At 39.6% G+C, this 23,996-nt stretch overlaps 1 long non-coding RNA gene and 1 pseudogene across 2 annotated transcripts in view; both read left to right on the top strand.

Moving 5' to 3' along the window:
* The window catches only part of LOC140636839 (uncharacterized), a 46,104-nt gene that overhangs the window by 8,684 nt on the left and 13,424 nt on the right, over positions 1-23,996 (top strand). Inside the window, exons 3-4 of one of the 2 annotated variants that reach the window (XR_012034073.1) lie at positions 2,306-2,397; positions 2,610-3,190. This is a non-coding gene — a long non-coding RNA (uncharacterized lncRNA). Of the gene's footprint in view, positions 1-2,305; positions 2,398-2,609; positions 3,191-23,996 lie in introns of those variants that run through there. The other variant, XR_012034074.1, reaches the window with a different exon arrangement.
* LOC140608613 (adenylate kinase isoenzyme 6-like) lies at positions 14,757-21,169 on the top strand (annotated as a pseudogene).

Below are 23,996 nucleotides of genomic sequence, written 5' to 3'. Positions count from 1 at the left end.
TGTTTATTTTAAATATAAAGTCACAATAAATTAAATAAATAAATAAATAGTCACATATGTTAAAAGCAATAGAAAAGATATCATGCAAATACTAATCTAAGAAAGCTGAAGTGATTGTGTTATTATGAGACAAAATAGTAGAACAGGACAAGAAAACTTACTAGGGATAAAGAGGGACATTTTATAAAGATGAAACTTTCAATTATTATTTCTTGCAAAGGGGCCTGAGGAAGTAATGAAACCTAAAATGATGAAAATATACTCCATCTTAGTCTGTTGGATACTGGGGTATATACATTTGAGAAAATTATCAAACTGTACACTTTAATGGGTACATTTGCTGCATTTGAATTATATCTGAATAAAGTTAAAAAAAAAGGGCTCCTGAGTCAGTTAAGGGTCCAGCTCTTGATTTCAGCTCACGTCATGTTCTCAGGGTCATGATACTGAGGCCCATGTTGGGCTCCAAGCTCAGCAGCAAGTCTGCTTGAAATTCTCTCTCTCCCTTTGCCCCTCCTTCCACCCTCTACAAGTGCTCCCCCCATAAATAAATAAATAAATAAATAAATAAATAAATAAATAAATAAATCTTTTTTTTTTTTTTAGATAAATCTTTTTTAAAAATGCTTAAAAAAGAGAAAGAAAAAATTGACATCTGTCCAATGAACCATAACTGGGCTAGACGTAGTGTCATTGCACAATGATTCAGATCATGTGCTCTTTGGCCAGACTGTCAGAGGCAAAGTCCTGCCTCTACTCCTTACTATACAGAAAATTAACTAAATCAGTTAATTGCTCTGTGCTTCAGTTTCTCTTTAAAATGAGCAGAGTCATAGTTAAATGGTCCTTGTAAGGATTAAATGAATTAATACAAAATAAAGTGCTTAGGACATACTCAATGGATGTTAGCTATTATCATAGCCTGTATTCTCTGCTTACCCTGGATCAACAGTGGATGCTTCTGGCCACGTGTGACATTATTTTAACACATTGAAAGGAGAAAAATAGGAAGAGAGAAGAAAGAAAAATAGCCCTTTGTTTGAAATCATTTTTTGACCTAGGGATGAACTAGAATTAATTTGCATGTCTAGATTTTTAGCTTGAGCAATGCCAAACCTCTTCCTATAATTTGATTTGCATAGTTGGCAGACACCCTGTGGGGAAAGATGGCAGCTAAATACAATTTGGAATTGTTGCCAAGAATTCTGGTTACTTGATTTGGAGATTTTTTTAGGAAGAACTTCTGGACTCTGTCCTGTTACACTATATGAATAGGATGAGCTTAATTAATATGTTTGAATGAATGAGTGAATGGAAAGGTGTAAGACTCATTCGGAGTATGTGATGCTAATGGCCCTGCTTCAGAACTTTATAAAGGAAAAACCCAAGTAGAAAACAAAATATGATGTTGGTCCCAAGGGAGCTTAAGAAACTTCTCAAAGTACCATGAGCTCTACCATTTGTAAGATTTAGAAGCAGTCCTGTTCATTGCTGTCCTGTTGAGCAATGGTCTCAAAATATTTTTTACTTTTCACCCCATCATTAAAAAATGTTTGTCTTTCTCATATATAATTTATTAATTTATTCATAATTGATGCCATGCTAATATAGGATTTTACATAAAAATTTGAACTGAAGAGAAGGGGATGAAACAAAATAAATAGCATTTTTGTATACTGTCTTGATAATTGTAGATGGCTTCATATTACCATTAGCTACTATTTTGAGGCCAAATATACGCTCAAGGGTGAGGGTCCTCTTCAGTAATAATGAATATAAATTCACATTTCAAGTGGTCTGCTTGCAGTTGTGAACTTTTCAAGCCAAGTTTTTTGTTAAAATAATTTACGTGCTCCCAATTCATATCTTAGACTGTGGCTTAGAAAAACTTGCATGAGGAATAGAACACATTATCAGCACTCATTTCTTTTGTTATAATGTTGTACATTATTATCATTGTCTTAAATCTTCAGTATTTTTGTAGACACTTTCCCAATCATTTTGTAATGTTTAGTTTAAATAAAACTAGATACTATTGTTTGAGAATCCACTTAAGTGGGTCCACATTCAAGCCAGTAATTTACAGTAATCTGAGATGCAATGAAAAATGGTACTACCACTAGACTACCACATGCACCCTTCCCTCAGGACATCTCATGACAAGTGACTGACATTATACCCGTGTGAAGGGCCCGTATCAATCCACATATAAAGAAGTAAAGATTCATGCAAATCTCATTTTATATAAAATGAAATATAAATAAGAGTACTAATAATTTTTTCTGGAATCTTAATCATCTTGCAGACTCACTGGGATTCACATACCTTCCTTGAGGGACCAATTGGGAAAGAGAGTCCACAAGTCACATAAAGAGAGAGAACCCTCAAAGAGAGCAGGTATGAATTTGTAGTCTAGAACTAGAAATAATAATAACTTATGTCTTTCTTTTCCTATAGCTGAACTTGATTACTAACTCAACTTCCCGTTTTTACCTAAGTGCAGAAAACTTTGTAGTCTTCTCCAAATTCATTAGAATCTGTGATTATTAAGGCATTTTAGGTCTACACTAAGCCAGTTCAAGGATTCCCTCTTCTACTTTCCCTATGAGGTTTCACCCAAGATCCGAAGAGAAGACGGGATGGAATGGATGTGCCAGAGGATAGGGGCGAGGAAGGAAGTGGCATGAAGGTGGTATCACAGGGTCTTGGTCTCAGTCGTCTTTGGACATTGGCACTCATCCCCCCTGCATCTGGTGCTGATGCTCCCTGTCCCACATGAGAGCAAGGGCAGTGTCCAGAAAGAGTACAAGACTTTTGGCTGGAGCCACTGCTTGAAGCTAGACTTCGAGGCACCTATTGTCACCACTGATGAACAGGGAAGGGGAAAGCCAAAAAAAGAAAAAAAACTAACACTTTTCAGTTGAAAAAGGCTGAACTTTTGAATTCTTTGAAGGTCTCTGGGAGAAATAAGAAAAGTGGTAGAGTCCCTGGGGAGAAGCCCTTGAGAGGGTAGACGCATCTGAGAACTACAGTGCAGTGAAGGAATGGCCTTGGTGGGGGGGTAGTTCTCTCGCTGAAATAGAAGGCAGGGCATGTGGACACTGAGGCAGGGAATCCAGTGGGTTGGATGGGAGAAGATGAGAAGACACTTGCATGATTTTCCTCTGAGAAAGAGGATGTATTCATCAATTAAGACTGAACCTTGAGTGAATTGAGATTATCAGGGTTTGATGCGCTTTGTGGAATTCCTGTTTGAAGCTATGTTTGAATTTAGAAAAGTGAAGTTGCTTTTCTTATGCACCTGAGTCTTGTTATGTATGCACCCATGATACGTATTGCCAAATACATGCAGGACAGAACCAGATCCTCTTGAGGTGGGAGATGGAATGAATGGGTGGGTAAGAATGAGGCCACCTCCAAGTCAAACTAATTTTGGATAAACCTCTGAGTGTGAACAAGTTACTGAATCCTTCAAATGTTCTAGGAAGGTGTATGGGAATCTATGCAAGGAAAGAAACAAGAGGCAACAGTCTTCTGAATTGCTACAGAAATTCAATCTTCTAAAGCCCTGGAAAATACCTAGGAAAGAGTGAACATTATATTAGAGCCCATTACTCTATATTAGAGCCAAACCTATCTATGAAAGCATAGCAAGACACAGAGCTCCAGGTACCTTGCAGATGTGCCATCAAGCAGTAGCTTGGGGGTAGGTGTCAGGAGACAGACCTGGCTCGGGGAGAGGAGTTTGGACTCCCCTGTAAAGCCAGAGAGAACCACTTAGTCCCAGAGAAAGAACTGTCATGGGACACCTGCTAAGGATTTATTTGTCCGGAGGAGGCACTTCTCTTTTTCTTTGCCGTTAGGAAAAGCAAAAATGGCATTTTGTTCTTAGCTCACACTCAGAAACCATAGCTATAAACAACAAAGACACAAAGACCACACAGGCTTAGGAAGGAGACTCAACAAATCAGAGAGGGACCCCTGACCCTATGCCGCCGAAGCTCGAAGCTCGACCAACGTTTTCTGGACCTGAACACTGGTGGCAAAGACTAGCCTGTCCCCGCGTGGAGGGAGTGGAGGGGGCGAGAACCCTGCTGGGGAGACTGGAGGCCTCGTGAACTCTGAGTGCCCTAGAGGCTTGGTTTACTGGAAGGGAGAGACACTAATCCAGCTCAGACCTACTGTCCTGGTGCAATTAGAGCCGGTGTCCCCTTTCACTTTCAAAAGTGTCTGAGGCTTAAGCAAAGTGTACAAAGCACCCTCGCTATCAGCAGAGCCAGCTCTTCACTTCTGAGCTGATTCATGAAGGACAACTTCAGCCTGTGTCATGATCACTGTCCTCCGAGGAGGCCAAAGGGGGACGGGAGTGGCTGAGGCTGGCACTGGAAGGAGGAAATTCCCCTTTAAAGTGCCTGGCAAGGAGGTTGCTCACGGAGGGAAGCCACTATTTGGGCTTAACCGTGGAGGCCGGGGAGGAAATGTCAGCCAGAATGCCCATGGGATTCATTGCCTGATGAGGAAGTCACTCCTCTTGTGAAATAGCTCTTGTATGGAAAAACCATGTCCCCATTTTTTTTTTTTTTTTTTTTTGAGACTGCAGACAGGGACAAACCCACCTCAATGAGAAGTCAATTTTCTTTCTCAGAACACAGAGTTCCTAGAACAAAATAGAGTATTTTGAAAAGTAGATCATCAACTCCTTAGCCTTTCTCCCAATCGAATGAGTAAATCACCTTGCTAGTTCAGCCAAGTCACAGGAGAGGAGATTTTTCCACAGAGAGAAGCAGGGAATGGGGGTGTAGTGGAAAGACCTGGGGTGGGCAGTAGATATTTAGTTATAGAAGTCAAAGAATTTGGGTTTGGAGACAGAGGTGTAAACAACAGCCAGTTTTCCCTGGATTTCAGATTCTATAAGGCCCTTAGGAGATAAAGATGACCTGAGCAGAGGCAGAGGGATGAGAGAGAGAGAGAGAGAGAGAGAGAGAGAGAGAGAGAGAATGGGAGCTGAGCAGGGAAGCCAGAGAGCTTGGGAGCCAGGGAGTCACTGGGGAGGCCCAGCTCCCTTTCCCCACGGCTGAGACTTGAGGTGTAGCACAGAACGAAATCCTGTCCATATTTGGAAGGATCTGAAGACAGAGTTTTTGCCTCAGTTCTCAGGTGGAGGAGAGGAGAGGGCAAGCTTCGTTAGGGTCCTTCTGACGCAGAAGCAGAGCGGAGTGTTAAAATAGAGTAGCCATTTGCATTATCTAAGTAGGTGTGTCTGACCCAGAACTTTCCTGAGCTAAATATGCTGAGTTGAGGTGTGATAGCTAAGTGTGAAATAGCGAAGTGTGAAAGGAAACCAGAAAGGCCTGTAGCCAAGATGTGGTAGTTACCTGAGTGGAAACCTTAGAGGAACAGGACTTCTCAGCAAGGGTACTGCCATCCGTTGTGATGAAAACTGGGGACAAGAGGTATCTCACCCTGCTACGCTCCCATGGGAACCCCCCCCCCCCGCCCCCTTCATCACCTGGAAAGCATGGCTACCAGCAAGGATGAAGGTGGAGGTCATAATAGTAGTAGCCAAGATATGGAGCTTTCTACAGACCAGCCACTATTTGATATAGTTTTTTTTATATGACATATTTAATTCTCACAAACAATCCTATGATGTAGGAACCATTATGAAACCCACTTTGCAGATGAAGAAGGCACACAGAGGTCAAAAATAAAAATCCTCCATTAATTTAAATTAAGTAGAATTGACTGACATCAGTTTTAGGATACCTTGTAGACTAGACTGCTCAGAAAAATCATATATATGTGTGTGGACACATGTATGATATAATTGCATTTTCACACAAAGCTTTAAGCCCACTGAGAAGATGTGTGGTGTGAATTTTTAATTATGAGGTATTATATATAACAGATAATGGCAAATCAAAGTAATAGTATAGTTGGCACCAAAAAAAAAAAAAAAAAAAAAAAAAAAACCACAAAACAAACAAAATCCCAAACCAGAAAAAGGATAAAGGCCACCATGTTTCCTCTTCAGCATAAACCTCATCTTTCATTATTTCCTTATTCTCTCATTTATCAGCCACTTTGTGACTTCATTTTTCTCTCCTTATGGGCCTTGTCCTAGACTAAATCATTTCTTTTTTTTTTTTTTTTTTGACTAAATCATTTCAATGCTGTTTTTATCAACACCTTAAATTTCTGTCAAACACCCAGATTTAAACCAAGCTTCTTTTCTGTGTTCATCCTCCCAAAGTAAAAGTAAAAACAGAGGCCCACATATTGTCAAATTTAGGTTCTATGATTTCATGAGGGTGACAGTTGGCAAAATATCAAAAAGAAAAGAATTTAGTTATTATTAGACATGTTTGCACCGTTAATGAGCTACCAACATATGAATGAGTAACAAACACAAGCACAATTTATGAATTATTATATACTTATTCCATAAACCTATTTTCTTGCCTTCATTTAAGCAAAATACAGGTTGTAGTAACCAAGACTTTTCACCTATTTTGTGTTCCATCGGAAGCAATTATTCTAAAGGATTAAAAGAAAATATGTAATTATATTCAGTATGTACAAAGCTTGAACAGTTTCACTAAAAAGTACATCAAAAAGCAAAAATTACAATATTTCTGTTTTCAAGCACTTGTCTTCTGAAATGTCCAACATTATCTGTTAAAAGTATAAAACCAATGCCAAAAAACTAATGCACATTAAACATAATTAACTAATGTTAAACATCTTAAGTTTTAGAATTCATATAAATCTTTTTTTATAAGTCTCAATATTCTTTATATATATATATATATTTTTAATTGAAGTTTGGTTTGCCAACATATGGTATACATAAATCTTGCTACGTCTGTCAATAACGTTTAAACCAATCAGAAATCTAGCATTCGGTTTCCATCTAATTGAGTTGGCACCACGATGTGTGTTGTATCTAAAAGTCCTATAAATCACCTACTACTATCAACCTTAAAAATAAAACAGCCAGTTACTTTACCAGCAAAGTGAGTTCATTAGGGACTAAAGGAATCGCAATTTGGGACCTGCAAATTATGGTGAACTGTGCAAGCCCAGAGAACAAGGGAGAGGATCTTCCTTTTACAGAGGAAAAGAAGGGGGGTTAGGAGGGGCTGTTTGGCACGAGACAGACAAGTGTTCAAGATTGTGGCAACTTGTTGGCTGAAACGCAGCAGTTCCTCATTGGCGGGGTTGTTGCTGGGCAAGGCGCGGAATTTCCCTTCCTCCTCCTGGGGTAGTAAACTAAGCTGCTTTCTGTTGGGTAAATAACTGCAACAAGGGGCCCGTGGGTGAACGCTCTCCATTCAGAGCTTCCCAATCCCGTATCAAATGAGGCTCCTCCACACATTTCCACAAGGCTATGAAATACTCCTCCACCACGTGCAAGTGTGGTGAATGCTGTTACAATTCATGGTTAAGCCTAGAACCACAAATCGCAGCATGAAACGAAGCAATAGTACTGTCTGGGATCATGGGAAATGATAGTTTTTGTCATGCAACCATCTACTGCATGCTTGCTAACCTGTGAGAAAAAAAATTTGACCAGTCACTTGGGTTTTTTTTCTCTTGGCTTAAATGTTTCTCCTGCTCAAATCTTCCCTTGCCCTGGAAGCTTTGTTGGTCTCTGACGGTAGCAAGGAAAGAGCCCACAAACATTCATGGCTGCTGGGCAGAGCTGCCCTTCATTTCAAGTCCTTCATTTCCTATATGCTCTAGGGGATGATACACATCAAGTCCTTCATTTCCTGTACGCTTTAGGGGATGGTACACATAAAGAATGATTCCCTGGGTCTTCTGTGGTGTTAGTCATGAGAGAGGATATGTGGGGTTATAAGTCATGCTACTGCATTTAGGAGCACCAGGTCCCTAAAGACAGACATGTATTTCTTTTTCCTAACTAATACGGAAATGTTCCCTCGCACACCAGTACAAAGAGAATACTAATCATCACTTAGCTTCCACTGTTACCACCATGGTCATGTGTTCTTTAAAAAATGTGTGCAGTATCACAAAATATTTCTAACACTCAGGAAAATAAGGTGTTTGCCTCTTTGTTCTTGCCACAGTGGGGAAAACCCGTATCAGTCATCGCCCATCCAGGTGTCTCCTTTCTAGAAGCTGAAAGGCTCAGGGTAGGAGCTTATCTCCACTCAGACTGACCAAAGTATCCCAGAAATTATTTGCTGGAACTAATGGGGAACACCAGTCTCTTTCCCTGGTGGGATGTTTAAGGTGCAAGTTAGGAGTCTGGGGTTGTTGGTGGCTTTCTTGTCAGTCACGTGTTTAGTCCTAGTGTGAAAAATCAAGGGAGACAGAGGCAAGGAGGCAATGTACCATTGATACATCAGACACTAAGGGCTAAGAAATATAGACAGAGAACAACAGCATCATTGAAGGCCCTGGATCTCTTGTTTCAGAAGTTACACTTTGGGACATGAGTCAATAAATTCTTTTTTTTTCCTAAGATTTTATTTATTTATTCATGAAAGACACAAAGAGAGAGGCAGACACAGGCAGAGGGAGAAGCAGGGCTCCCTGCAGGGAGCCTAATGTGGGAGTCGATCCCAGGACCCCGGGATCAAGACCTGAGCCAAAGGCAGATGCTCAATCACTGAGCCACCCAGGTGCCCAATAAATTCTTTTTGCTTAAATTCAAACTGAGTGCCTGCCTCTTGCAGTCAAAGAGCATTATGAGTAATTTAAGTTAATCTACAATAACTGTGCGTTGAAGATCCTCCCCCAGCTAGTTTAGTATTGAATATCTGGGGATGCCGGAGTGGCTTTATCTTTATGAAAAATAAAAATGGAAAACTTGTGAAAATCCATGTTTGCTTACCAATCTCTGTGAGCATTAGCATATATGTAAGAAATAGTAAAATAGAGTTAAAGTGGAGATTTTTCTCTTTTTAAAAAACATACTTGACTAGAAATAGCAAATTTAGAATAACGAATCATTAAGTTTTAAAATCCTGATAATCAAGTTGCCTAAGAAACCATGTTATCCCAATGATCAAGTTGGATTACTTCATCACTAAAAAGCCATAGAAAAAAATAGTAATTCGACTAAAGTGTTTCATAACAGTATATTGAAAATCAAGATTAAATCTTTTGGGCAGCCTAGGTGGCTCAGCGGTTTAGCACCGCCTTTGGCCCAAGGCGTGATCCTGGAGTCCTGGGATCGAGTCCCATGTCGGGCTCCCTGCATGGAGCCTGCTTTTCCCTCTGCCTGTGTCTCTGCCTCTCTCTCTCTCTCTCAGTCTGTGTCTCTCATGAATAAATAAATAAAAAGCTTTTTTTTAAAAAAAGATTTAAATCTTTTCACTACTTTAAAGGTATTAAGAACCACCATAAGCAAACGGTGTTATAAAAGCATTATAAAAGGCATCTTTTAAAAGAGATGGTCATTCTCACCAAATATTAAAAACTATGATCAAGCTTAAGCTTGGTGTATCTTAATTACTGGACATGTTTTATTCTGAATATATTCTCAAAAACTGTAAGATATTATGAAATGTATAGCTATTATAGATAATATAGGTGCATTTTTTTCTTATCAGTGGTAGTTTTGTTTTATTATGTGTAGCTCAAAAAATAGAAAAGGTATTTTCTTAGTTAAAAAACATGTTCCTAAAAAAAAATACTTTGCTTACTACCATTCATACTTCTTAGAGATTAAGTAGTTTAACTATGTTATTACAGATTTATTGCAAAATATGAAAATAGAAAAATCTCTTAAGAATCTTTTATGAAAAATACACAATGTGGTTAAATAATTCAGTTGGGTAGTGATACATGTCAGTACTTTTGCAAATAACTAAGTTTGTTTGACTTAAGCATAAGCTTGCAATTGGTTAGGTTTTGAAAACTGTATAGCTAAGAATTTTAGAGGCCTGTGGGTGTTCCCCAAATTTTTTAAAAAATTAATTTACCTGTGGAAAACACACCTGAAATAAATTCTCAACTTTGATAGAATTTTATGTTCAAATTTTCTTTTTTTTTTAAGATTTTATTTATTTGACAGAGAGAAAGCACAAGTAGGGGGAGCGGTAGGCAGAGGGAGAGGGAGATGGAGAAGCAGACACTCCTCTGAGCAGGGAGCCAGATGTGGGGCTCAATACCAGGACCCTGGGACTATGACCTGACCTAAAGGCAGATGCTTAACCAATTGAGCCACCCAGGTGCCCCTATATTCAAATTCTCAAAATAAGATATAGAATTTATTACACAATGATGATAAAATATACCCTTTTAACAACATTGATGAGTTTTTTAGATTTTTGTTGCTTTTTTGTCTTATATACAAATATAAATTTTATATACAGATTTAAACATATGCATACATATATACATACATACATCTGTGTGTGTGTGCATTAATATTCTTCTCATAAAATGAGGTACTGAACCAAAACAGCTTAAAAGTCAACAGTCTTTACTAAAAGGACCATGTAAGAACATTTAATTCATCATGGTTCCCAAACTAAGATTGCTAGATCCACTTTATGGTGTTATTAAAAGCTAAAGCATGTTAAGGACTACTTAATATTTCATCAATACATCATCCAATTTCTTATTAAAATGTCTGCGCCACTGTACATTTCCACCAGCATGAGAGACACAATAACTTATTAAGATTAAACTCTTAACATAAACTAGGAACTGTGCTGAGCACATTAAGCTCATTTAAATCATCATTAATCACTCTAGGAAATAGATGCTATTGTTTTTCTCTATGAGTTGTAGGGAAGTGGAGACTTGCCCAGGGCCGGCAATCTCAGAGGGCAACAGCAGCTGCCTCGGGTCCTTCTGCCTCAGACCCACGGTCTTCACCACCATGCCATATTGCCTTATTTTGGTTAATTCAATAGTCAAAAAAATAAAAAATAAAAACATGTATTTTATTCATGTTCTTTTACTATTTTTTCAAACATTTTTTTCCTTCTTTGTGAACTATTTTCTGGTGTGGATGTGGGAAGCAAAGGCAGGAGAAATTATGAAATTTCCTTACTACATACAGCCCATTGACGCATCCTTGAAACAGGTAGAGTGACATTCCTCTAGCGACTCAACTCCCTGGATGTGTCTGACACTTTGCTAAGGGCAGAAGACAATCTTAGCCTGACCCCCAGGAGCCGGTAAGTCTACTTTAATATATAAAAATTCCTTTGGGAACTTTTGTCTCTATTCCCCAAGATACATGTTGGCAGTCATCCCCCAACTATATGACCCACCTGCATACATCAAAACAGTCTCGTTGAGTAAAGGCCAAGTAGGGCTAGGTAGGAAGAGATAGTTAGGGGGCCGGCCACATGATCAGAAATCCCAGAAATGCTGAGGCCTAATGAAACCAGAGATAAGGGAACAAATCAGATGACCCTGCCCTGGGTGTCAGAGGTGGGGTCTTTTTATGGCAGTTACATTGTGACCAACAAAGAATAACCAGACCCCAAAGACACCATTTAAGATGTTATCACCACTCCTTACTCAAACTAAGACGTCACAAGAATGGTCAGGCCACAAGCCCCCCGGTCAGTTCTAAATAAAAGACTGTCAGAAGAGGCCCAGGCTGGCAACACTGTCGGGACCCTTCTCACTCCTGAGAGCTTTTCCTGTATCCTCGCTTAATAAAACTCTATCACTTTATTCACTTTCTTTTGTTGAGATTCATTCTTCAACTCCGTGAGACAAGAACTTCACTCTCCCGCTTCAGTATCATCCCTTATTTATTTTTTAATTTGAATACTAATGCTTTCCACGTTGAGTTCTTTTATATTGTCTAAATAATTATAAATATTTTGCTCTATTTTTATCTTTCGTTTTATATAATGAATTCTTTCTAAGTAGTGAAACCTACAGAATTTTTTCAGAAGAGAATTTGTAAAGGAGCATCTAGGTCAATTCCTTCACATAATATTTGAGGAGAATCAAGGTCGCATGCTCAGCTAATTGCTACTCCCGGATTATAGCCTGGAGGGCAGTAGCTAAGAAATATACTATGTTGACATTATATAATACCAGAATAGATTGGAACTTCTAAGATTATTTATTTTATTACAATCATTATTTTTTAATTAGATCACTTTTTTACTCTTTTGTGAGGTTTACTTAGAATTAAAATGTATGGCAGGGCGCCCAGATGGATTCAGTGGGTTAAGCAGCCTAGTCTTGATTTGGGCTCAGGTCATGATCCCAGGGCCTGGATGAAGGTCAGATGGGTCCTGGGATGGAGGTCCAGGCTCATCAGGGAGTCTGCTTGTGGATTCTCTCTCCTTCTCTCTACCCGCCCCCCCCCCCCCGCCACGTGCACTCGCATGCAAGCTCTCTCTCAAATCAATCAATCTTTTTAAAAAAATTAAAATGTGTAGCCATCTTGCTCAACTAAAACATAAAAAGACCTAAAAAAAAGTATGCATACATACACAAGCTATGCCTAAATGATACAAAATATGCAGAGATGTAGTATATCCACTTGACTTTTTTTTTTTCAGTGTTACCTAGTCCAAGAAAATAAATACACCTTAGCAAAAATCCACCAGGCTTTTCTTGGCTTTCTCTATCTCATTCCTCGTTTGGAGAAAATCTTCACCTTAATCCAAAGAGGTGGCCAAGGGTTGAGTATTACATTTGCTTTGCTACTAATCCTGCTGTGAATTTAGATTTTGCTTTTCTCTCTAGTAGGTGAAAGTGAGGGGTAAATGACTGGCAAAGGGACTCCTGAGGAGGAAATTCAAACAGTCGCCAAAAGCCAAAGATAACTTTATTTCATGCTATGCCTTTCTGATTTGTTGTCTATGATCATAAGTGTTTATGATCTAGGATTCATTCTATCCCACGGGATAGCATATCATTTTGTAAGTTTCCTTTATAGAAACCTGTGTTCATATGAAGGCAAAACGGGATGACATAAGCCAAGTATGTTTCCAAACAACAGCAACAATTCTCAACACTCTTTATTCTTGTTTTTGGTTAGGAGAAAGAGATGGTGTGAATCATTACAGAAAACAACTGCCGTTATTACTCTCATTGCCCCACACCCCTTTCCACACGACTCCAAACACACACACACACACACACACACACCACGAATTCAGCCCCCCAATACAAGGACCACTTTGTAGAGACGGGTTTATTTTTAACAATGTAATATTAACGTTTTCTGGAAAATGCAGTGAGCTGCAGGCAAGGCAAATTCAAATAGGGGGAGCAAAGCATTGTAAAATATTTTTGTTCTTTATCATTACTTGATTAAACAGAAAGCAGGGATAACAGAATCCATAGGAGCTGCCTATGAATGGAAGATAAAAAAAAAATTAAAAAAAAAAAAAACTGGTGAAGAGTGACATCTTTCAGTCTCTCCACTACATGGCTTCAGGTTTACCAAACTCTTTATATGCAAAAATGCTTTTCAACAGCATCCTTGGCCATCAGGAAAGATGATCTCGCATTGCCAAGTGGGCTTTGAGCTGCTTCCTAATTTACTTTTTTCCTCAGTTTGTTACTTGATGGTACACATGCTAATGTGCCATCCTGGGCTAATCTGACTTCAAAACTCTCACTGTGCCTGCATTTCAATTTTCCTGCTCCTCTTCTATCACCCTCCAAAATCACCGAAATCCACTACTTCTCTTGTTATATATGGTGCCCATAACTCAAATGCCTGAAACATATTTGCTTTCCAGCTGCTACTCATGAAGCCAACAGACTCTAAATTCAGGGCGTCTTTCCACAACTATTCAGTAGAGAGACAACCACTCCTAGTTAAGTTGCCTAGGCAACCACTTGGTGCAAAAACTGCAGTTAAATTTTTTTTCCTCTCTCGTGTTCTATTTTTCTAACTTTGGTTAATTTTTTTCCCCTAATTTTCCAATATCTAGTTCCTCCCCTACATTTCTCTTTTTACATTATCTTTAGCATGTCTTCTCCTCTTGCTTTTTTCCCCCTCTTCTTCTTGTAAGTATCCCAATGTTCTTTCCCTTAGGAAAGAGATCAAAACAAATATTTGCCTTTAAAGTTGGCTTGTCAACTACCATCTGGTTACTATTTTGTTCCTTTTTAGAAAATCAACTGTAGGCCTTTCGTAAATGTGGAAATTCTGCTCACGCTGAAAATCAACTGCAGGCCTTTCGTAAATTTGGAAATTCTGCTCGCTTACACTAAAAACCAATTGTAGATATTTCATAAATATGGGAATTCTGCTCACTTACGCTACCGGTTACACTAATAAGCTACCAGCTTATTAAAATGTGGAAGTCTTAGTAATAGAGACAACAGTGGTTCAGACTCTAATTTCCACATCTGCCTCCTTTCTCTGAAGGCTGAGGGCATTTGAAGTGCAACTTCTTAAGCAACACCAAAAACAAACAAGGGTGAAGAACTTTGATTTGAGGAGAAATCCCTTTGGTTAGCAGATTGCTAGCTAGGGTGAGCTAGACTGGCAAGAAATAAGTTAATGTTCTGGGAGGGGGAAATGTGACTGCTGAGCAGTCATTTGTATGGACTGAGGTCTCTTAAAGCTTCCGGATCTGGTTCTGACTGGAGATGTGGTTGACAGATTCTGGTTAGTTGCCACCCATTTCTCATTTGACTTAGAGCATAAATAGTTTTCGTGTACATGACTTAAAATAAAGGTGTTTGATAGTTTCCATCTTATTGCTTCACAACTAAAAACAACCACCAAAAAGCCACCTCCTTAACTGAGTTGCTATTGCCTACAGGGCAGGGTCCAGATGCCTCGGCCTGCCTTTCCCGAGTCTCTAGAATCTGCTCTGAATCTGATTGCTGATCCTATTTCCCATATCTCCCACTACTCTCTGCACCACGATGCCAACAGCACCAGTCCATTTCTTTCCCAATACGCCATGTGCATTTCTCTCTCCTCTCAGCCTCTGGTCATCTCGGAGATGCTCTTCTCATTCCACCTCATTGACCAGCAGTTACAGCTGGGCCCCATATTCAGGGAGGCAGGACATAATACTTGGAAAAGAGCATCCCAAAGGCAGCCACTGTGGTTTTCCCTCCTCTCTTTTCTGACCATCGTTGCCAAAGACCTCAAATTCCAGAGCGACCTAAGAGCAAGGACCAGATGAGGTGAGGAGTCAAAGATTATTTCAAGAGAAAGTTTTTTTTTTTAAGATTTTTTCATTTATTTGAGAAAGAGAGAGAGAGTAGGAGTAGGGGGAGGAGCAGAGGGAGAAGCAGACTCCCACTGAGCAGGGACCCTCCCCTCCCCCCAGGGGGGCTCGATCCCAGGAGATCATGACCTGAGCCAAAGTCAGATGCTCAACCAACTGAACCACCCGGGTGCCCCTGTCAATGGGTGAGAGTCTTAAGAGGAGGAGCGGAATGTCCTTAGGGTTACAGGCCACACAGATGAGGTGGCTCCCTACTAAGTGTAACGTGGTGTTTCGGGATATGGGTAACTCAGTCGTGTGTCAATGGACAGCTGCCAATTTCCACATCGTGAAGAAACAGTGAAGGGAAAGTGAGGGTAGCTTTAGAAAGGCACTCAATTTAATTAAGTGAAAGTTTTGGGTAGCATTACTTGTTATGGAAACTCTGATCATTTCTTCAATTAATACTGAGCATTTCCATTATCACTCATTTGTTGAATATACATCCGCCCTGCCTTGTCTTAGCTGGAAAACTGGACTAAGTAGCCAGAAAAAAGTTTAAAAACAATAAAAACCAAAATATGGACTTGTTTGCAAGCTAAGGGTATATATTCTGACCACTGCTGACAGCCAGTTTTATTTCTCAAAGTATCTCCTAAAGGGAGCGTGGACGTTAGAAACTATCAGAGTTAGGTAAGATTTAGAGGACTTCAAAATAATGTCATTCTACGTCGAAGAAAGCCAAAGTTCCAAGAAATGAAGAATGTTTATATTTGCAGAGAACCTGTCAATGAACAAGCACCTCCCTTTCTTTCCGTTTTGGATTTCCTGGTGATGGAACCATCCAGCCTTGTGGTCCTCACTTCCTCCTAGTAGGTAACTACGAAGCTAGCTCCTTGAGTCTACAGCCTTCAATGGAACCACCTCCCCCGGAGCCCAACAGACCCTCCCAGGGTCTCCTGACCAACTACCCAAACATCCACTGCTGCAGGGGAGCAGTGTTCTCACCGGCAGAGTGGGACCATTCACTTTGCCAATTACCGGTAGGGAGACAAAGGTGGGGAGGAGACCCAAGCCATCTCGGCTGTGGGGGGGAAGGGAAGACTGCTAGGGAGATGGCGTGCATTGAGGGCAGGCTGGAGGTGGCAAGAAGGGAGGCTTCTGGGCAGCCCGGGTGGCTCAGCGGTTTAGTGCCGCCTTCGGCCAGGGTGTGATCCTGGAGACCCAGGATCGAGTCCTGCGTCAGCTCCCTGCAGGGAGTGTGCTCCATGCCTGTGTCTCTGCCTCTCTTTCTCTCCTGAATAAATAAATAAATAAATCTTTAAACAAAAAAAAAAAAAAAAAGAAAGAAAGGAAGGAAGGAAGGAAGGAAGGAAGGAAGGAAGGAAGGAAGGAAGGAAGGAAGGAAGGAAGGAAGGAGGCTTCTAAAGTTGCCCCAGAGCCTTGGTGCTAAAGCAGCTCTATCTCAGCACATAATGCTCAGCACAGGAAATGAGTGTTTCTTGTTCTCCTTCTTGAGGATCAGAGCTCTGGAACACCCCAGCCGTGACAAGAAACTCATCCCCACGCCTCGACCAAAGCCACCAGAGAGAGGCAACATGACTGGGGGTCAGCCTGGAGGTGGTGGCTTGGATGGAACTACGAGAATCTGAGGGGAAAGGAGCTCAGAGCTCAGTTCTGCTGGGTATTCTTTAAACAGACTTTGCTTTGAAATCTTGCCTTTATAAGCACAATCATTATCCTAAACATTTTATGGGCCGGTGCCTCCATTTCTTCAGTTGTGAAATGGGGACAATAAAGCCCACATCAGGGTTATGAGAATTAAGACAGTGGGTGTGGGTAAAGCACTTAGCAAAGTACCTGGTGTGTAGTAAACACCGGGTGTGCTCTCCTTCGAGAAGATGATATAAGTGGTTAGGAGCACAGATTCTGTATTCGACCTGCTTTGGTTTGAGACTTGGCTTTGCCATTTTTGAGCGTGACCTTGAGCAAGGTCTTCTCTGGCCTGTTTTTTCATATGTTGTGCTGTTAAGAGAATTAAGTACACACACACACACACACACACACACACACACAGAAAGCCCTGGCAACAGTCTTTAATGTACATTAAGTGTTAACTGTTAATGCCTATTAAGCATTACCTCCTTTCCCCTCCCCACTCACCCACATGTGGCCTGTCGCTGAATCTGGAACTTGTGTCCAGTGACAACACTCCAGAGGTATCAAGAAGCCGTGCCCAGGGCCTCTTACTCCCAGCAGGGGCCTCGCCAAGACGACTTGGCCAGCGTCCCCTTTGTGCAGCCAACTTTCCCACACAACGTGCAAGGAAAGTTATGGGAAAAGGTTTCCCTGTTTCCCTTCCTGCCCTTGGGAGACCAGGAATAATCCCTTAGTTAACCCACATTCTCTTTTCATGAGACCCATCTTTCTCCCAAGTGAAGGAGAAACTCTGAGGTGATAGAAGTTATTCTTAATTAAATCAAGAATAAAGCCACATATTCATATGCCATTTACTTGGGCTCGAGCTGCCAGGGGCTTTTCAAAGTCTCAAAGTCACGACTGAAAATAGTACTTTCAACTTTAAACACATGAAAGGCCAATGCTGAGTCTAAGATTGTGGATAATTCAGAACTGTTTTAACCTGATTTTATGAGTAAGACATTTGTGCACGACCATCTTAAATTAAAAAAGAAAGAAAGAAAGAAAGAAAGAAAGAAAGAAAGAAAGAAAGAAGAAAGAAAGAAAGAAAGAAAGAAAGAAAGAAAGAAAGAAAGAAAGAAAGAAAGAAGAAAGAAAATATCCAGTCGACCCTGTTGTACAGGAAAAAGAACTCTTTGTTGCATGGAAGAAAAAGTTGTAGCCTTATTTCTAAGAAGAGCATTTTTCAGATGTATTAGAGCACCCTCTTTTGGTACCTACGAACATAGGGTATCCCAAAATTCAATAGCCAGAGACTAGCAGCACATTTTCTCAGCCCATGATTTCCTTTCAAAAACTGTCTCAGAAAAATCGTGTTTGAAATACTCTATTTTTTGTTTGTTGCTGCTGTTGTTGTTTTATTTGTTTTTGCAATAATCCTGAACAACACATGTAACAGAATTGGTAAAACCAAACAAACCAAAACAAAACAGATTGGAAACTTTAGGAAAACGAAATTAAATTCGACAAGCCTGTAAGAACAGTAAGAAATGTGGTGCCAGCACCACCTAGTGTCGACGCTGAGTAATTCTTACGTATGAAAAAAATAATAATTTACCCAAAGGAATATAATTTAGGTTAAAGTTAGGTCAACATTCTGCAAGCAAATCACATTGATTGACATCTCCCTCCTTTTTTTCCACAATCTTTATATTATCAAATAAGAGAAATATTTTAAAAGTAAATTTTCTCCACTAATAGAAATCCAATTCAGATGAAAATTTCATGATAAAACTGGAATATTTGGATGTCTAATAAACATATATCTAGAGCACCATGAGATCCTTCAAAGAGCTATCAAAGTAAACTTCGTACACCCTAAGGTGGGGCAGGACTTTTTTTTTTTTTTTTTTTTTTGTAATTTCTTGCTCCAAGAATGGTTCCCTGAAGGCTCTGTGGTGACCTTCACCTAACCTTCAGGGGCTTCTCTGCCATCAGTACTGCCAAATATTATTCAAGGCCTGAAATAGATCTACATAGAACGAAGGAGATCCTTTCATTTGCCTGTGTGGCTCTACCTTTAAGAGATTTATGTTAGTTCCTGACAGATTATTTTTGTGATTCCCACAGATTATCAACGTGCCCTTTCCAGTCATAGGCAGCCTCAGGACAGCTGTGAAATGAGTCAAATTTGGGTGTGGTCCCTTCTCTTCTTTTCCGTTCAGCCTGTATGCCTTTGCTTCATTTCCAGGCTACTTCCGTCCACCCAAAAGAGCCACAAGCTTCTCACCAATTTCCGTCCCTAAGAGTCTTGCAAATTAATGCAAATTAAACAGCAACTGCACTTGCCATGGTGGCGCAGCGGTTTGGCGCCTGCCTTTGGCCTAGGGCGCGATCCTGGAGACCAAGGATCGATTCCCACGTCGGGCTCCCGGTGCATGGAGCCTGCTTCTCTCTGCCTGTGTCTCTGCCTCTCTTTCTCTCTCTGTGACTATCATAAATAAATAAAAATTTAAAAAAAATATATTTATAAAAAAATAAAAAACAAAATCTTTTCTGGAATAAATAAGGTAAAATTTAAATGAATGAATGAATGAATAAATGCCAAACAAACAAAACTCCTTGGACTCAGACATAAACGCCTCAGGATGGTTAATGTGCTAATCTGCCTATATTCAACTATTCAAATTTTTTTAGGAATCCTGAGTGGAAATCAGATAAACTTATTAAGACTCAAACCAGCAAAGATGGTTTGAACAGAGGGCCTTTCTGTGCCAGAGAGGCAGGATACATCCTGGCTCTGAGGGCCTCATCCCAGGTCACTGTTGTCACTTTCTATTTTGTGTGAATTCCCAAAGGCACTTCCTGAATCCATTTCTTCATCTATAAAATGAGAAACATTAGCAACTATTTTGTATGAACATTATTCTGAAGCTTCAGAAGGATCTGCTATAGTACTTAGTAAGCACCACTCCAAGAATCGCTATATAATAGTAATAATTATTATTATTTGATATATATACATATTATTATCACTATTCCCAATGGGATGTGCTCAATAATAAGAAATCTGTCCTAGGATTTTAAAAGGGAGCAAAAACATCTTTCTAGCCTTTTGTTTGAGCCAATGCTTCCGTTTTTCCGTTTTTAAATAGCTTCAGATTTTTCAATAAGAATTGTCATCAATAATTCTGGATAAAAAGTGGAATCCAGGGGATCCCTGGGTGGCTCAGAGGTTTAGCACCTGCCTTTGGCCCAGGACATGATCCTGGAGTCCCGGGATCAAGTCCCACGTCAGGCTCCAGGGATGGAGCCTGCTTCTCCCTGTGCCTGTGTCTCTGTCTCTCTCTCTCTCTATGTCTATCATGAATAAATAAATAAAATCTTTTAAAAAAATGGAATCCATTCTGATTAATCAGTCCTGGTTTTAGCTAAAGAGGTGCTGCTCATGGAAAGAAAAGAGAGCAGAGGAATAGGAATATTTTGACAAAATAACATAGAAAAGAACAGACATTTACCTTAAAGTCTCTACCATTCTTTATGCTCAATTAATAATAATAATAGTAATTAATAATAACAACAGCTTTTTGGGGTTCTTGGAGGCAGCACGGTGAGGACCATGTTGCAAACATCCTGCTCACCAGTACATCCGGGGCTGGAAAAACCACACTAGGCAAAGAACTTGCATGAAGGATCAGGACTGAAATACATTAATGTGGGTGATGCAGCGTGAGAAGGGCAGTTATATGATGAAGGGCAGTTATATGAGGGCTCTGATGAAGAGCATGACTGCCCCATTTTAGATGAAGATAAAGTAGTTGATGAATTATTTGATGATTTCTTCCCTGAACTCGGGTTTTCATATAGTTTTTGTGCTGCAAGCAGATAACGGTGTGTTGTACAAAAGACTTGAAATAAAGGGTTATAATGAGAAGAAACTAAAAGACAATATTCGGTGTGAAATTTTTCAAATTCTTTATGAAGAAGCATTAGCATCCCACAAGGAAGAAATAGTACATCTGGGGTACCTGGGTGGCTCAGTGGTTGAGCGTCTACGGTCCTGGGAATGAGTACCACACATCGGGCTCCCTGCAGGGAGCCTGCTTCTCCCTCTGCCTGTGTCTCTGCCTCTCTCTGTGACTCTCATGAATAAGCAAATAAAATCTTAAAAAAAAAACAAACTAATACATCAGCTGTCCAGCAATAAACCAAATCTAGAGGATATTATCAATCAGATATTGAAGCGGTTTGAGCAGTGGATCAAGGATCATAGCTCTGACTTACAAGACTGGCCACTTCACAACCACTCTTGTTATATCCCTTCATATTATATAAATTGTCCAGTTATCAGTAAAACTTTTTTATTGAAACTGTGCTGTAGGATAGTCTAAAGGTTTACATTGGGGCTTATATTGTCTCTAGGAGAAAGCAAAACATTCTCAAGTATAGTCAATATACTATAATATCAATAATATTATATACTATTAAAGATTTAGAGGGGCACCTGGGTGGCTCAGTGGTTGAGTATCTGCCTTTGGCTCAGGTTTTGATCCCAGAGTCCTGGGATCAAGTCCCATGTCAGGCTCCCTACAGGGAGCCTGCTTCTCTCTCCGCCTGTGTCTCTGGCCCTCTCTGTGTGTCTCTCATGAATAAATAAATAAAATCTTAAATATATATATATTTAGAGTAAAAACTGCCATTTTAAATGCTTCAACTGCTAAAGAATCAATCAATCTGACCAAATGGGTGGCCATCTTCTAAGTTGATTACAGACGACAATGAAGGTGATCCTTTAAAATAAAACTTAAGACTAAAGATAAACATAAAAATAATGATAACAGCTTGTCTTTGTATCAGGCACTTTCCTTAGCACTTTCCTAGTGTTCATGCATATTCCCATAATTTGCCATTTTACACATTGGACGAAATTGAAGCACAGAGAGTAAACAACAAAGTCTTGACAGTAAATGGCAGAACTGTAATTTGAATCTGAAGTGTCAGGTTTCACGGATAAGGCAATAGGCTAGTGTGCTTTGGTAACTCTTCTCTTTCTCTCCTTCTCCCCCGCCCCCACTCTCTACCACCATCCTCTGCCCCAACTGGCCAAAGCCACCTAAGCTAGCAAAACCATTTCCTTTTGCAACTAAGATGTTTTTGCTCTGTAGTCACTCCCATTCTGAGACAGTTCCAACCTTTCCAGCCCAGATCACAAAAAGATCTCTTAGCACAGAAGGCTTTTTTGTTCTGTTTTCTCCTCTTTCATAGCCAACTTTCCAAATAACCACTTTGTAGCTTTATCATTCCCTCTTGTCCTGGTTTATCTGACAGTATTAATTAAGACTTTACAGCTATTGACTAAAGCAAGTGGCTTGTAAATAGACAATGACAAAAATAGGCTTGGAGACGTGCTTTAATGAGCCCCAGCTAGATAGTTTTGTTGACACCGTCTTTGACAAAACAGCAAAAGTTCTCCCAAAAGAGCTTGATTTTTTTTTTTTTTTTTCAAAAAGTTGGTGGGCAAATTCAATTTTGTCTTTATAACTGACCTCTCATTCTCCTTCGTCTGGATTCCATCTCAGAAAAAAAATCCTTTCATTAGTAAATATTCAACAAGCTGGGTACCTTCTGTAATGCAAAATACTTATAAATATGTATATAATGGGACATGTATGTGTGCGTTGTGATGAATAAGTATTTAGGATGTACATTTGGAATGTGTGTTATAACCAGCAATAGTGAGGAAGGACATGGCTTCATTTCTTGTCTTCTAATTCTAAAGGAGAGAAAAATATCATATAATACTAGGACCAAAGAGTTGTTAATTTTTTTCTTCTACATTTTCATAGCATAGTCACTCATTTAAATACTCGAAATTCTGTTTTGTTGCAGTAACTGTCATAAAACATTAGTGAGGTGACTCATTGTTAAGGGATAATACTCATCACCTGTCAGGAGCTCATTAGCACATCTGAACTGGCACTAATGTGGTAATTACTATGAATCTTCAATTTCCATTATTATACTGTCTTCTCCCAGCACCAAGAACTGGGAATGTCTGTGAAAACACAGAGGAAGGCAGAAAATAGCCAAATTAACAAATCCAGCTGCCCAGCACCTCCACTACCAGAGAATAATGGCAAAAGCATCTGGAATAAAAGTGATGATGATGATAGCCGATATTTATTGAATAAATATTATTTACCAGGCATTCGTCAAGTGTTTTATATATACTGTGTCATTTATACTTCCACTCACCTTATAAGATATGTACTATTCTCAATATCATTCTACAGCGGATAAAACTGAGACTTGGAAATAATGTAAATTGCCCAAGATCATGCAGCTGGTGAGTGCCAGAGCTAGAATGCAAACTCAAGTCATATGGATCCAAAACCCACATGCTTATAAAACTCAACACCCATAAACCAAATAATCCAATTTAAAAATGGGCAGAAGGCATGAATAGACATTTTTCCGAAGAAGACATACAAATGGCCAAGAGACATGAAAAGGTGCTCAACATCACAGATCACCAGGGGAATACAAATCAAAACTACAATATCACCTCACACTGGTCAGAATGGCTAAAATCAACAATACAAGAAGCAACAGGTGTTGGTGAGGATGTGGAGAAATGGGACCCCTCTTGCACTGGTGCGGCCAGCGGGAAATGCAAGCTGGTGCAGCCACCGAGGAAAACAGTGCGGTGGTTCCTCAAAAGTTAAAAATAGAACTACCCTATGATTCAGCAATTGCACTACTAGGTATTTACCCAAAGAATACAAAAATAATAATTCAAAGGGATACATGCACCCCAATGTTTATAGCAGCATTATGGTAAGAGCCCAAAGAAGATGTGCTATATTTATTATATATATATGTAATTATATAAAATTTATTTATATTTATATAAGTATATTTAATGTATAAAATGGAATAGTACTTAGCCATGAAAAGAATGAAATCTTACCATTTGCAATGACAAAGATGGAGCTACAGAGTATTATGCTAAGCAAAATAAACCAGAGAAAGACAAATACCATATTATTTCATTCATACGTGGAATTTAAGAAACAAAACAAATGAACAAGGGGGAAAAGAGAGAGGAAGGCAAAGCAAGAAACAGACTGTTAACTACAGAGAACGAACTGATGGTCACCAGAGGGGAGGTGGGTGGGGGACGGTTGAAATAGGGGATGGGGATTAAGGAGGGCATTT

This window comes from Canis lupus, chromosome 1 (genome assembly GCF_048164855.1).
Source record: "Canis lupus baileyi chromosome 1, mCanLup2.hap1, whole genome shotgun sequence".
NCBI lineage: Eukaryota > Metazoa > Chordata > Mammalia > Carnivora > Canidae > Canis > Canis lupus.
This window is presented reverse-complemented; position numbering and strand designations above follow the sequence as displayed.